Source organism: Pelodiscus sinensis, chromosome 3, assembly GCF_049634645.1.
Source record: "Pelodiscus sinensis isolate JC-2024 chromosome 3, ASM4963464v1, whole genome shotgun sequence".
Classification (NCBI taxonomy): domain Eukaryota; kingdom Metazoa; phylum Chordata; order Testudines; family Trionychidae; genus Pelodiscus; species Pelodiscus sinensis.
In genome coordinates this window covers 191,202,983-191,217,895 of record NC_134713.1, presented here as the reverse complement: position 1 = coordinate 191,217,895, position 14,913 = coordinate 191,202,983, and the positions used below count along the sequence as shown (strand labels likewise).

At 44.0% G+C, this 14,913-nt stretch overlaps 1 protein-coding gene and 1 long non-coding RNA gene across 10 annotated transcripts in view; one reads left to right on the top strand and one right to left on the bottom strand.

The window, feature by feature from the left end:
* The window catches only part of PLCB1 (phospholipase C beta 1), a 771,739-nt gene that overhangs the window by 398,377 nt on the left and 358,449 nt on the right, over positions 1 to 14,913 (top strand). The window lies entirely within an intron of this gene.
* LOC112543548 (uncharacterized) overlaps positions 13,633 to 14,913 on the bottom strand; it is a 31,161-nt gene continuing 29,880 nt past the window's right edge. The window contains exon 4 of one of the 2 annotated variants that reach the window (XR_012903037.1): positions 13,633 to 13,771. This is a non-coding gene — a long non-coding RNA (uncharacterized LOC112543548). The remainder of the gene's footprint in view (positions 13,772 to 14,913) is intronic. The other variant, XR_012903035.1, reaches the window with a different exon arrangement.

The following is a 14,913-nucleotide window of genomic DNA, read 5'->3' as shown; positions in this document are numbered from 1 at the left end:
AAGGCTGGAGAGGGATGGCACGAGACAAATGGCTTGGTCACTGGGCTAGATGGACCTTTGGTCTGACCCAGTACGGCCATTGTAAGCTCAGGGCTCAGGGTCGGGGGTCTCAGTGGACCACCTTGATTTTCATGCACACCTGCTCCTGGGTGGCCAGGCTGGCAGCTCTCCTGCCCTAGACAGCCACTTTCCTGTGCCTAGTGCAGAGGTCGTGGACGAGGTCCACGATGTCCGCACTAGACCAGGCGGGTGGCCGCCTCTTGTGGTCCCGGGCAAGCTCCCGGGAGCCGCCAGCCTGGTCCCGGGAAGAGGGGGAGGGCTGGGGGGCATCGGGTGGCTGGCTCGAGCCGTGCCAGGTGCAGGGTCTGCTAGCTGGGTGCTGTCAGGCTTGCACCTGGCACGGGCACCGTAGCCAGCCCGTGCCCCTTGAAGGGGTACGGAGCCGGGAGGGGGGCAATAGAGTTTCCCTGGTGTTGGCCAGAGTGGCCACCAGGGAAAGCTGGGGAGGGCTAGACACCCCTTAATTCGAACTAGTAAGTTCTAACTAGGCTTAGTCCTTGTAAAATGAGGTTTACCTAGTTCGAACTAAGCGCTCCGCTAGTTCGAATTAAGTTCGAACTAGCGGAGCGCTAGTGTAGCTCCTATCAAAGTTAATTCGAACTAACATCCGTTAGTTCGAATTAACTTTGTAGCGTAGACATACCCTAAGGGTACATCTACACTTGCACTCTAGTTCTAAAAAATGAGGAGTAATGTTAGTTCAAACCAAGGGGTTTGGTTCGAACTATTGCATCCCAGTGTGCACTTTCACTTTCGAAATAGCTCTTCAGCAGAGTAACGCGTCGGCGAGATCATGCTAATGAAGCATGGGATATTTAAATCCCCGCTTCTTTAGCAATTTTGGTCACCTACATTTGCATCCCTAGTTCGAACTAGAGTGCAAGTGTAGACGTACCCTAAGGTGCCACAGGACTCCTCGTCACTTTTGCAGATTCAGACTAACACAGCTACCCCTCTTGTACTCTGTAGCATGTATAATCATGCGCAGTTCTACTTTGCAGAGAAATGCTGATGTGCCTGAAAATTCATTGAGTATTACGGCCACTGAGCAAACTTTCAGTCCAATTGCGTGACAGCCTCCTTGAGGCATGCATGCTGGTCTGAGATGATAAAAGAAAAGCTTAAGCTGTGTGAGAAAAGTACACTGAGTATGCAGAGAATGACTGCTGTGCGCCAAGTAAGGGAAACCGTAACTCTTTTGGACCCGTTGTCAGGAGGATTTGAAAATGGCACATGCGGCATTTGAAGTAAAATCGTGGTAGTAGGACATTTGAGTTTGTTATTCCGCAGAGCATTGATGAACCAAGTGTTTTAAAATAATAGCTAGTGCAAGGTTACTGATGTATGTACTGAGCACTCAGTACTCAATAAACATCACATTAGCCTTGTGCTACTTGCCATTTTCTTTTCTGTTACAATTTTGGCTGAAAGTGAGTTCTCATAAAGATGAGCGACTGATCTGGTCAGCACCTATGTGGAGTCTGACAGAGGTAAGAATCCAGCATGTGTTTCAGGCTTTCCCGTTAAGTTCTGCCATGAACCTCATTTTTATGCCACAATGTGTGAGAGCGAAACAAGCAGAGAGGCTTCTCCTGACAGTCGAGAGGGACTCCTTTCCTGTCTCTCTTCACTATCACCCAGTTCCCTGTGCAATAGAGGAACAAGATGGACAAGGATCTGGGTAGCTGGGCCCATCTGCTTTCCCTGACAGAGAGAGCTCTCCTGAGCCCAGGCCCTTCTACATGCTCCATCTGTTTCTTCTACTTAGTAGGGGAGCGAAGCAGGCAGGGGGTTGTGTCCTAGTAACTGAGACCAACTGACCACTTCAGCAACAGGCCTACAAGGAGTTGATGGCTTCCTTCACTGCCCATGACATACCCCTGCGTGTGACTTCCTGTGAATACTAGGTACTGCTCGTACATCCTTGGACGCTGGCTCTTCATTGTCAGGTTTTACCCATTTTCTGTCCTTTTTCTTTTTTTTTTTTTTTAAATAAGTACCAATACATTTCTGGGAAATTCTAAAGAAAAATAAAGAAGAATGAAAAGGAAGGACCTTTATGCACAATGGACAAGATCCAAAGGCCATTGAATTCAGTGAAAGGATTCCTGTTGAGTTCAGCGTTATTTGTATCAAGCACTCATTTTGTGTACTTTAAGTCCATGGAAAGCATCCTTAGACAGACATTCCTCCAGAGAATTAAAGCCTGTTTTTTTTTTAATCTCGCTACACAGAGACACAAACAGGAATGAATTAGGAGGCAAAATTAGACCCACAGATTGCAGATGGATGGAAGAAGTGGGTTGTTATTTCTGAAAACATCATTGATCGAGTGTTCCCTGTACATTCCTCTGAGATAGTGTTGCCTGTAATTCCAGCACACCTTTACAGTACACATGGCTGTCCTAATGAGGAGGCCAAGTCTTAGAGCAGAACAACAATTCTTTTCTAATATCTGATCTTCCTTCGGCAGTATGGACATTGCGAATCTGATTTCATGAAGTGGCCTATGATCTGTATTAATTCCATTTATGAAACTCCTATTTGTACACCAACAAACTGCAAGTTTGAGTCTGATGTTTGGATGAAGCATACTCAAAATGAAAACCAAAAATTATATTTGGAGAAAAACTTCTTGGGGAAAATGTCTCAGGCATGAAACAAACTGTTTTTTGTTGTCATTGTTTAGTTCAAGTCAAGCTTGTGGGCTAAGACAAAAGCTTTTTCTGTTTCTCGCATTAAATTCTTTGTTCTGCATATTTAATCATATGTGAAAGGCTTCAAACATTCATATATTAACCAAGCAAGAAACAAGACTGGGAAAGTGAAAAGCTGATGTTTTCAAATCATTGCCTTGTCTTATAAATGTCAAGGCCACTATTCATTTCTGTTGCATTGCAAAAAGTAATCACATTTCCAAGGCAGTATTTTCTACCTAAGCAGTGAAATGCTTAGAAAATTTTGAGTCCTTCATAAAAAAAAGTTTCCTTTTGTTTTTGTAACTATAAAATTGATGTTTCCCCAAATAATGGTTTTTGTTTTACAAGTTAACATTAAAATGACATATGTTACACCTTTGTATGATCAAAACCAAAAAGCCGGATTCTTACTTATAGTAAGGCCTCTTCACACCACTTTCACAGAGTAAGGTGAGTTTAAATATAGTTTACCATACTTTAAAGCCCCCCCTTCACACTGCCAGATTTCTGTAGTATCAGATGTTTATAGTATCAGGCCCAAAATAAATGTTCTGAATATCTGTCATTATGAATCTCGTCGAGATTTCAGTGGGACCTCTTCTGTGCTTTAAATTAAGCATACATTTTTTTAATCCACGCCCCAAACCCCAAATTCAACCCTGAAGTGTTCATCGCTCTGCATAGTTCCCATCCAAGTCGGTAGCAGTTGGTGCATGTGTCAAAGGACAAAGTTTAACCCAAAATACTTAACACAGCGGCACTCAATATATGGGATCCCATATTCAGAGTATGTCTTCACTTGAAATGCTCCATCAGCACAACTATATCACCGCAGGAAGGACTAGTGGTGGGCAACCTACAGCCTACGAGTCACACATGGTCCATCAGGGTAAGTCATCAGCAGGATGCGAGACTGTTTAACGGGTACGGCCCCCACAGTTCCCAGTGACCACGGTTCAGCATTCCCGCCCAGTGAGCTCCAGGATGTCCACAACTGGATTAGACCCTTACCCCAGCAATAGAAGGGTAGCTAAGAAGCTATTGTTAGGTTGATTGCGTATCTAGCTACGTCTACACTGGGGGTTGGGTTTACACACTTACACACTCGGTAAGGAGCATGACTTTATCAGACCCATGAGTGGTGTAGCTATATTGACCTACTTGTAGTGTAGACCAGGCCTCAGACAGTATTCAAGACAATCAGAGCAAATAGCATGATTAAGGCAATAACTAGGACATGTTAGATGTTTTGATTCTTTCCCCTTTGGATACCAGCTGCTCCCGTATTGGGTGGAAGCAGTCATTCCACCATTATAACGCTGGCCAAAAGGACATTCCATTAAAGCAACTCTTCCCCATCCCAGGTCTCTCCACTGTGCACATTCTGCTGTTCCTCATCCACATTATGAGATCTCTACTCATTCAGGCTTTCACCTTAAAGTCATGTGAGTAAGGGCAATATGATTTAGCCAATACACAACAAATCCCTTGCTCAAAACACAGCCCCTGTAGTGTATTATGTGTCTATTTGCTCTTGCTATTAGCAAAGTATTGTTAATTGCTCTGCTGAGGACATAAACACAACCCTTCGTGTCCACTAGCTAGAATATTAACATGTTGACATTTGCAAGATCTAGATATTGCCATGTTTGTTGGTATAAATATAAAGACTGATATTTGAGCCAAATGGTAAATCACTTTTTAAAACAAAGCTTTAAATTAAAATCTCATTTCATAGGATTTTCATATGCTACTTACTACTTGAATCTTATAGTATTGCCCATTAATGTTTAGAGATAGTGAGATGTAACAGAAAATACCCTGAGGTACTTTAATTTTCCTTTGTACTATTAACTCATTCTATTGCCTGCATTTTTTCTCCCCAGTATTAAATCAGCCAGAATTCGTAATTATTTCATATGGAAATATATAAAATTTAGTATCAGCAGATTTTTGTAGGTGAGTTTCATAGAATTCAACACAGAGAATTCCCTTCTAAATTAACTTTTGTTATGCTTTTGTTTAAAAGCAAAGGAGAATTCTTCTGGCAGTTGATCTAATAAAGTATGGCATGGTCAAATATTCCCTCCATTGCTGCTGACACTTGATTCAATAGAGGAAGAAAAAAATGTGTTCAGTAGCTTTGGGCTTTTTTAAAAAAATACAAACTTCTTTTTTGATAGACAATTGTGTTGCTTTGAAACATTGAACAGACTATATTGTGTGGAAGGACCTCAGGGCAGATTTCAAGAGGCAACATTTTTCAGCTTAGATGCGAGAGAGATAAGATGATGGATCCCAGCGTACACCCTCGAGCTGGGGTACCATTGTGTCCCTTTAGCTCTTCAGACTGGGCTGTCTTTCACCATGTTTTACTACTTTAGGAGTTGCAATCACTCAGTGTGATATCTGCAGTGTTACCCTGGTAAGGATCCTGACTACTGTAAGCTCATTATACAATCTCCCCCTCTTTCAATGTGGAGTGGACACAGACTAGACTTTGTCACTCAAGCTCAGATTTCCCACGCACTTCAACCAAAACACACTGTTTGCCTTCCCCTTAGCAGTTGGCTGGGGCCAGCCATCTCTGATGACAGAACAAGCCAGACCTGGGACAGATCAAAATGATATCTGCAGATTAGCAGGGTTCTAGGTGCAACTTTTGTATCCACCTCCGTATGTGCAAAAATGAGCTGCAGATATTCACATTCACATGTAGATACCATACATACAAATTGCACTCTGGGGCGGAGGGGAGCAAGTTGCCTTCTGTGATCACAAGATAACGTTCTAAATACTCATGTTCAAATGGAGTTTTCAACCAATGCTTATTTTTTTTTCAAATCTATAATGAATTTTGATCTTAAAGTTTCAACATGCCCTTCATATATCATGTGAAATGGTTCAGTTGAGTGATGGTACCTTTTCATCAGTTGTACAGAGTTTTGCTTGCAGGCTCCATCAAGAGGAAAGGGAATATTGTGGAAAATTGCACATTGAAAACATATCCTGGACATGGTATTCTGTAGATCGTTTTGATAGATAACAATGTCCTGGGTTACATAACTTAACAAGCTAGACTTGATGTCAGAAAAAGTCATGTCACACAAAGCTTCTCACATTTGAAAGCTTGGCAAAGGTGACCACAAAGCCTGGTAATTGCAGCATTTTCAAAGGCTGAGGTAAAAGAGGGATCACGGACTAGATTGATTCTGATTGATCAAAGGGTTTTTTCTTTTAAGTTGCAGAATTGGGTAATTGTATGAAATGTCTGCTAAAGGTTTCAGCAAAATGACAATACAACAAACTGAGAGGTTCTGGCATTGTCCAAAGATTAAATGTTCTTACAGCCATTTACAGCGGTGTATAATGTGGCACGTTACTCTTTGGCTGTGTCTAGATTGCACCCCTTTTGCAGAAAAGGGGTGCAGATTAGACACAGCGCAATTGCAAATGAAGCGGGGATTTAAATCTTCCCCGCTTCATTTGCATGAACATGGCTGCCGCTTTTTTCCGGCTTGGGGCTTTGCTGGCAAAAAGCGCCAGTCTGGACTGGGATCTCTCGGAAAATAAAGCCTTTTCCAAAAGATCCCTTATTCCTGATTTTAAGAGGAATAAGGGATCTTTCGGAAAAGGCTTTATTTTCTGAAAGATCCCCGTCTAGACTGGCGCTTTTTGCTGGCAAAGCCCCGAGCCGGAAAAAAGCGGCACCCATGTTCCTGTGGTGCCTCATGTTCCTGGCCTTCCCTCTCCACCGGGCTCTGCTTGTAGGACTAGATCTCCCATCACCGTAGTGCCCCCGGGTGAAGATGGCAGTTGTGAGGGAAATGAATTGTTTTTCTTGTCCTCAAGGACAGAACAAGGGGTAGCGGTCTTAAACTGCAGCTGGGGACTTTCTAATGGAACAAATTCAAACTTCCTTGCCCTGCCTCCGAGGCCCTACTCCTGCTCACTCCATCATCCCATCCTTCTCAACTACCCTCACTCACTTGCCCATTTTCGCTAGGCTGAGGCAGAGAGTTGGATGGAGGGAATTGTTAGCACTTCAGCTGGGCATGTGGGTTCTCAAGTTGGGGCCAAGGATGTGGGGTTTAGGGTGCAGAAGGGGGCTCCAGACTGGGGCCAAGGGGGGTTGAAGTGCAGGAGGAAGTTCTAAGATGGGGCACTGGAAGACGTGTGGTGTGAAGGCTCTGGGAGGGAATTTGGAAGGGGGCTCAGAGCTGGGCTAGAGGGTTGAGAGATGGGAGGGATGAGGGGTGCAGGCTCTGGGTGGTGCTTACCTTGGGCACCTCCCCACAAGCAGCAACGTCTGCCTTGGCTCAGGTCCTGGTCTGTGGGAACTGTAGGGCCATCGCTTGGGGTTGAGTGGAGGCAGCACCTGGAACCCTGTGAGCATTCCTTTACCTAGGAGCTGAGGGACATGTCGCTGCCTCCAGGGAGCTGGATAGAGTCATGTAGGAAGCCCGATAGCCCCATACCCACTAGATTTTTAATGGTCCGATCAGTGTTGCAATTCAAAACTGGCAACCCTAGATTTAAGTTAGACATTAAAAAAATTGTAGCTGTCAGGGTCACTGGAATAAATGACTTAGGGAAGTTGTAGAATCCCACTTTTCTCAGTGGTGGGTAGGGAGCCTGGGTTCACTCACTTCTCCAGGTTCCATTGCTGGGACCCACTATTCAGACATGGAATGGTTTGTGACTCACCGCCACAGCAGCTCCTGCTGATCGCTCCGGGAATTAGCTCAGTCCTGGCTCAAGTGCCCTCTCCAGGCAGCATCTTGCCTGGTGTAACCTTTATGTCTATTCTCCCTCCCAGACCATGGCACTCTTCCCTCAGGGTACTGCTCTGCAGCAGTGTCCCCACACTTTTCAGGAAACCCCAACCTCCCATACCACGTTGCCTCAGTGACCCACTCCCAATTGTCATCTAGCCCCTGCCTCAGGGACAAATTGTAGTCGGAAGTGGCCACGCATCACTGGCACGGGGATGGGGACCTGCTGCCTTCGTCTGCCCTGGCTGCCTCCCTGCAGCCCTAGCATCTCTAGGGGCTTTTCTCTGGGCCTCAGCCTGGGGTTTATTCAGACCTGAGCTCCCCTAGCTCAGCCTTCACTCTGCCTCCCCCGGCACAGCTCTGTCCAAGGTACCCCTGCTAACAGGCAACTAGGACCCTCTCCATCCTGAGCTGGAACAAGAGAGAGCTCATCCTGGCCAGCCATCTTTTATACAGCCCTGCTGGGCTCTGATTGGCTGCCACAAGCCTGCTCCCAATTGGCTCCCACCCACAACCCCTTCCCCAGGGCTGTTTTACCCCTTTCTACTCCAGTGCGGGACAACTAACCTGTCACAAGTCACTACTGTTTGCTCACTCTCAGACCCTGTTGCTATTTCCCTGTGCTCCTTCCTACTTCCCTTTTCTTTCTCTGTGTTCTGGCCCTTCAATGGAGTTCAGCCCGCACCTCCCAGGGAGTGATTGAGGCCTAATTCCCCCGCCAGCTTCCTGGCTTCACACCAGGCTAGTCTATGCCTGTTCAGCTGAATTTCATCTTCTGTTAAGGCCTGCTTAGCCTCCCTACTTCATTCCCAGGTGCAGCCTATTAGGTTAATCAGTCCCCTCCAGCTATCTTAACTGTTTCAGGTGTAAAGTGTAGTGATCACCCCCTCCACTCCCATTAGACACTTCAAGGTAAAGAGGCCAGTTAACACCTCTGCAGTCATAGGACCAAAAGAAAAAGTATGTGTGTGGGGTTTAGGGGCTTTCAGATTGTTGTAATAAGCCATGAACCCAGAGTCTTTAAGCTTGAGATTTTTAGTATCTATCATAGATATGGATTTAAACTGTCCAGCTTGTCTTTTGAAGGTGTTGTGGTGATTTTTCTTTGGAGATGAAGGCTGATAGGTCAGGCATAGAGAGATTGTTTTGTGAAAACTGCTCTCCTATCACCGATATGATGTTTTTTATCTTTTATCCTTTTCTCTGAGAGCATAGTGTTTGTCTTGTTTCATCCCCATAGTTGATTTTGGGGGCATGTAGTGCCCAGGATAAGATATGCGACATGTTGCGATAGGTATGTGTAGATCCCATAGATCTTGAAAAGTGTGATTTTTTTTTTTTTTTTTAGAGGTGTTGTTTGCACAGAAGTGGAAATATGTCTACAGGTTTTGTTATGGCATGGTCTGGTGCTGCTTGTAGTCAGTGTGTGCTGGTGTGTGGGGAGTTTACCCCAGATGATGAAGGTGGTGAGGTTGGGAGATACTTAAAAGCCCAGAAAAGAGTGTTCTGGAAAATTTTCTTTCAAGGTGTGGTCCCTTTTGAATATGGGTTGTAATTGTTTAATGATACCCTGTATGGGGTGGTGATTTTACTACATCTTTTGATATTTTTATTGAGACTAAGATTTTGAAAATTACTTTGGGGGTATCCATTTATATGGGAGTGGCCACATTGGGCCAGACCAATAGTTCATCTAGACCAGTATCCTGTCTTCTCACCAATGCCAGGTGCTTCAGAGAGAATGTAGAGAACAGGTAATCATCAGATGATCGACCCTGTGTTACCCATTACCAGCTTCAGAGCATGGTTTACCTTTGAATCCCAATGGGACTTAAGCACCTGGCTTCCTGAGGATCTCATCAAGATCCTGTTAAATTATTTGCTGTTTGCTAATTTCCATTCAAGGTCAGAATTGGAATATTTCATGTGATATCATTTTTATTAGAAGAGACATTCACTGGATATTGTCTTCTATTTCAAGAACACAAACTATTACTCTTCTTGATTTTGCTCTTCTCATCTGTAGTTTTCTGGTTGTCATTAGTATTCCATCTGGGCTTTCCTACACACGTTCCTAATGATGTGCACTCCATTTTCTGCTGGAGCCATTTCCATCACCTCCTTCACACATCGATTTTCCATCATCTTTATTTTCATTTTTTTCACTTATCGCCTTGTTTTGCTGCTCCCATGTCTATACTGCTCATTATTTCCATCATGACTCTGTTTTCTAAGCTGATATGTTACGTTCTTCGTATAAACCCATCTCAAATGATCCAGCCACACTTTTTTATGTTGTCTTCTTTGATTAGGTCTCAGCACTGTATAGTTCAAAGCAACTTGCTTTCGATGATTTTCATGACATCCCCTGAGCAATTTCTTCTCCCTCGAAGTGCTTACCAAAAACATTGCCATTGGAATGCTCTTTTTCTAACAATTTCTGAGAGGCAGCATTATCCACTCTCTCAGCTATTGAAATTAATTTATCATTTAACCATCTGAATCCAATTTCTTCACTGATTCTTCATTTCACTCACTCTCCTGATGCACACAGTCCTAGAAATGTTCATAAATCTTACTCATATGCCTGGTATATTTCATTCCTCTTTTTCAAAATACACCAGTTACAAAATCACATTGCCTGGTGAGGTTGAGCTGACTTTTTCTATTCATTTCCAGTCATATATCCCTATATTAATTTTAGATATACTTGCAGTACACCCCCTTCGATGAGGGGTTTCCATAATAACCTAGCAGTTAATCAATCTATTTTAATGACTAATCAGGTAATATTAAAATGGCTGTATTTAACATAAAAGCCACAGAATTATTCCTGAATCTAATGAAGTTAGTGCACTCCATGACATCTCATGAGATCTTGTGGGGGGGCATGAAGTAGCCCAGGAGAAAATGTGTTGCAACTCTCTGCTTGTGGGGGGGCATGAAGTAGCCCAGGAGAAAATGTGTTGCAACTCTCTGCTGAGTGTATGTTGTATATCCCCCTCCACAGAGTATGAGACTGTTACAGACCAAACTCAAGAGTTTTAGTTCAAGCTGTAGCTCTGGAGGTTTTCTGTTCTGGCCTGGTTGTGTCAGCTAAGATGGCAATGTGTGAGGGAGGTCTGAGAGGCCGCATGTCCCCCCATGCCATAGATAGGAGGGGTAAGGGGCCATAGCCTCTGGGTGGCTCAAGGGACTAGTGGGGAGGCAGGGATTGGGACTCCCTCATTCACTGGTGGTTGGGGGGGGGGTGAAGCAGCATGTCACTTGGGGGTGGGGCGGGACCACCTCCTGTACTCACTGATGGGAAGCAGAGTGATGCACCAGTAGCTGAGGAGAGAAGCCCCCCCGCATGCGCACCAGTGAGGTACTGACCTCTGCTGCAAGTGTCACACTCTCATGCCTTTAGTCACTGGAACCCATCTCTGGGGCTATGTCTAGACTGCAGGCTTCTTTCGAAAGAGGCTCTTTCGAAAGCATCTTTCGAAAGAGCCTCTTTCGAAAGATCGCGTCTAGACTGCAGGCGGATCTTTCGATAGAGGAAATCCGCTTTTTCGAAAGAGAGCACCCAGCGAGTCTGGATGCTCTCTTTCGAAGACGGCCTCTTTACATTGAAGAACGCCTTCCTTCGAAAGAGGAACTTTCGAAGGAAGGCGTTCTTCCTCGTAAAACGAGGTTTACCGCCATCGAAAGAAAAGCCGCGTTCTTTCGAAATAATTTCGAAAGAACGCGGCTTGAGTCTGGACGCAGGGGAAGTTTTTTTGGGAAAAGGCTACTTTTCCCGAAAAAACCCCTGAGTCTGGACACGGCCTGGGGGAGAGAAATTGTGGAAAGAGACAGGGTAGAGGCAGGAAAAGGTGGGGCAGATGGGGCATTTTTCTGGGCCTCCCCTGGTTGGCGCAGGGAGGAGTCAGATGGGAGATGGTCACAAGGCCGGTGTCCCCCCCCCCCCCCCCCGCTTACTTCTTCACCACTCGCCCCGGCTGCCATCACATCATCACTTTAATTCTTTCTTCCTTTCAAATATGCTCAGTAGCAGTGAACACAGAAAGTCAATGGAGGTGGCAAGTAAGTAGCAACACTCAAAATCATCAATAAGAAATAATTGCTCAGAGGTGTGTGACATTCCTTTCCTTCGCTTGCTTACTTTTTTGTACTTTCCCCCTCCATCCGCTTGGTAAGTCAGAGATCCTGCTAGTAAGAACCCTCTACCCCGCTCACATACTTGAAGTATTAGTAGTTGTAATCTACATTTCTGACCAGAGTGAAAGCTGGTCCCTATTGGTAAGGCCCTACCAAATTCACAATAATGAAAAACACACGATGGGCTGTGAAATCTGATCTCTCCCCATGAAATCTGGCTTTTTGTGCACTTTTACCCTCTCCGATACAGATCTCACAGGAGACCAACGTTTCTCAAATTGGGGAATATGACCCAAAAAGGAGGTGCAGGGCGGTCACAAGGTTGTTTTAGGGGGGTTGCTGTGTTGCCACCCTTAAGTCCATGCTTTCTTCAGAGGTGGGTGGTTGGAGAGCAGCAGCTAATGGCCAGGCACCCATTGCTGCCAGCAACACCCTGCCAGGAGCAGCGCAGAAGAAAGGGTAATAATATCATACCATTGCACTCTTAGGGTATGTCTACACTACCCTCCTAGTTTGAACTAGGGGGGGTAATGTAGTCATACGGAGTTGCAAATGAAGCCCAGGATTTGAATTTCCTGGGCTTCATTTGCATGAAGCCGGCCGGCGCCATTTTTAAATGCCGTCTAGTTCGGACTCCGTGCCGCACGGCTACACGCGGCACGGACTAGCTAGTTCAGATTAGGCTTCCTAATCCGAACTAGCTGTACACCTCGTTCCACGGGCTTCATTTGCAACTCTGGGCTTCATTTGCAACTCCGTATGACTACATTACCCCCCCCCCCTAGTTCGAGCTAGGGGGGTAGTGTAGACATACCCTTACTTCTGCTCTGCTGCCTCCTTTAGAGCCGGGTGGTCAGAGAGGGGTGGCTGCAGACTGAGAGCCCAACTCTGCAGGGAGCAGGGAAGACCTAAGGGTGGCAGTACAATACCATCCTGTGTACTGCTGGCAGCAGCTCTGTGTTCAGAGCTGGGCTCTCGGCCAGCAGCAATCACTCTCCAGCTGCCCAGCTCTGAGGGCAGTGTGACCCACCCCTTCAATAACCTTGAGACCCGCTGTCCTCAACCCCTTTCTGAGTCAGGTCCCCGACAATTACAACACCATGAAATATCAGATTTAAATAGCTGAAGTCATGAAATATACAATATTTAAAATTATGATCATGGAATAGATCAAAATGGACCATGAATTTGGTAGCGCCTTACAGGCAATAGTTATTCTAGGAGAACATAAGGCTCCAAATAGAATACTTCCCACTCGTTTTCATTTTCCAGCGGTTCTAATCAAAGTTTCAGGGTGCAATTACACTGCACCCTTCACTCAAAATAGCTTATTTCATAATTTGGCACTGGCTACACAGTACCAAATTTTGAAATAAACCACTCTTCGAAAATGTCCCTTACTCCTCATGGAACGAGGTTTACAGGGATGTCGGAATAGCACACCCTTTATTTCGAAAGATATTCTGAAATAACAGGCATGCTGTCAAGATGCAGAATAGCTATTTCAGGATGCTGAAAGTATCCCAAAATAGCACCACAGTGTAGACATACCGTCGATGTCCAATGTATTAATGTTGAAGTTTATATTTCATCAGTTTTCAACAGTAACTATTAATGCTCTTTTTGATGCTGTGTAGGCAACAGTTAGATTCTGTACCATAGATGTTCTGGATTTAAACTTCCACCAGCTAAAAGATGTAGCAAACTCAGTACCGATTATAGGAATTCACATTCCAACTCCTGCAGAGCTCTCAGAGCATAAATGACATTTATACTATGCCTTTCATCAAAAGGATCTAAGCCTACAGACTTTGCAATCTATATATAGAGAAAGCACATAAATGCATGGCTACACCTGAGAGAAAGCCTTCAAACAGAGTAACTCTACACCACAGTTCAGGACTGAAAGATTTTATTCGTTTTATAGGTAGGTAGAAATTGAGCCAGTACACGGGGGCAAATGTTCATGCTCTTATGTAATGTGCCATGCATCCTGCTGTAGAAATCACATCTTCTGTAGAAATCTTTTCAGTGGATGGCTATGATTACAATATTCCACACTGGACCAAAGAGAATGAATTAGCAAGGGTTTCACTGAAAAAGAAAATTGAATGTCAAGTTTGTTTTTTCTGCTTTCTCTAGCCTTGAAATACCATTACAGAGAAATGAAATATTTGAGAAGAAGAGGAGACAAAAGATTTTTTTAGATTACCAAGGGTTTTTTTTAACAGTGAAATATCTGTAGCTGATGGAACTGGATACAATTTTGCTGCTTTTGAAAACCTTAAGAAAAATTGCTTATTAAAATGCGGCTGTTGCTTTCGTCTGTGGCTTCACACTTCTTTGTAAAATATCTTTTGGATTAAGATGTGCTTTAACACCGTTGTGTGAGACAATTGATAGAAATTATTTTTGGTATTGGGCTATTTTCCCTGTAGGTGTATTCCCAAAATAGAATGGATTGGGAAAAAAATCACATATTGCTCAGTTTCACATATTGCTCTTACATTTTAGACTCTTCTTTGCTAGGCTGTTTTTCCAGGTGTGAATTGATTGGCATTACTTTGGTATAGGGTCTAGCAAAATAAATGCTTTCAAGAAATAAAATCTGCCACACTAAAGCTATGGAAGAATAAAATAGTCTGTAGTATAGCTGTATGGTAGAGTAAATGGAATGCCAAACAAAACATCTGGTTTGATTAGTATAATTTTGTCAATAACACCTAAAATATTCTAAGAGCTATACAGACATGCCAGAAACCACATTCCCTGCCTTTTTAGTATATTGTCAGCTTATCAATTAATCTAGTAAGTCAAAGGGAAATGCAGAAAGTGAAGTCACCAGAGGTCCTTCAAGACACCAGTTCTGTTCCCTGTTTTTGCATAGACTCGGGCAACTCACTTAGGCCCTGATCCGCAAAGGTATTTAAGTTCCCAACTTCCATTAATTTTAATGATTTAAAAACTTTTTTGAACTTTTTCCTATGTCCAGATATCAGGGCTTTCTTTCGAGAGAGCGTCCATGCAGTCTGGATGCTTTCTTTCGAAAAAGCAGATCGGTTTTGAAGTGTGGACACTCTCTTTCGAAAGAAGTTTTTTTGAAAGAGCTCTTTCAAAAAAGCTTCTTTCGAAAGAAGCTTGCAGTCTAGACGAACCCTTATTCTCCATTCTTTTCTTAATTACTGTATTCTCAACATTCTGTTTGCTTTTTTTTTTTTTTTTTTTTTTGACTGCAA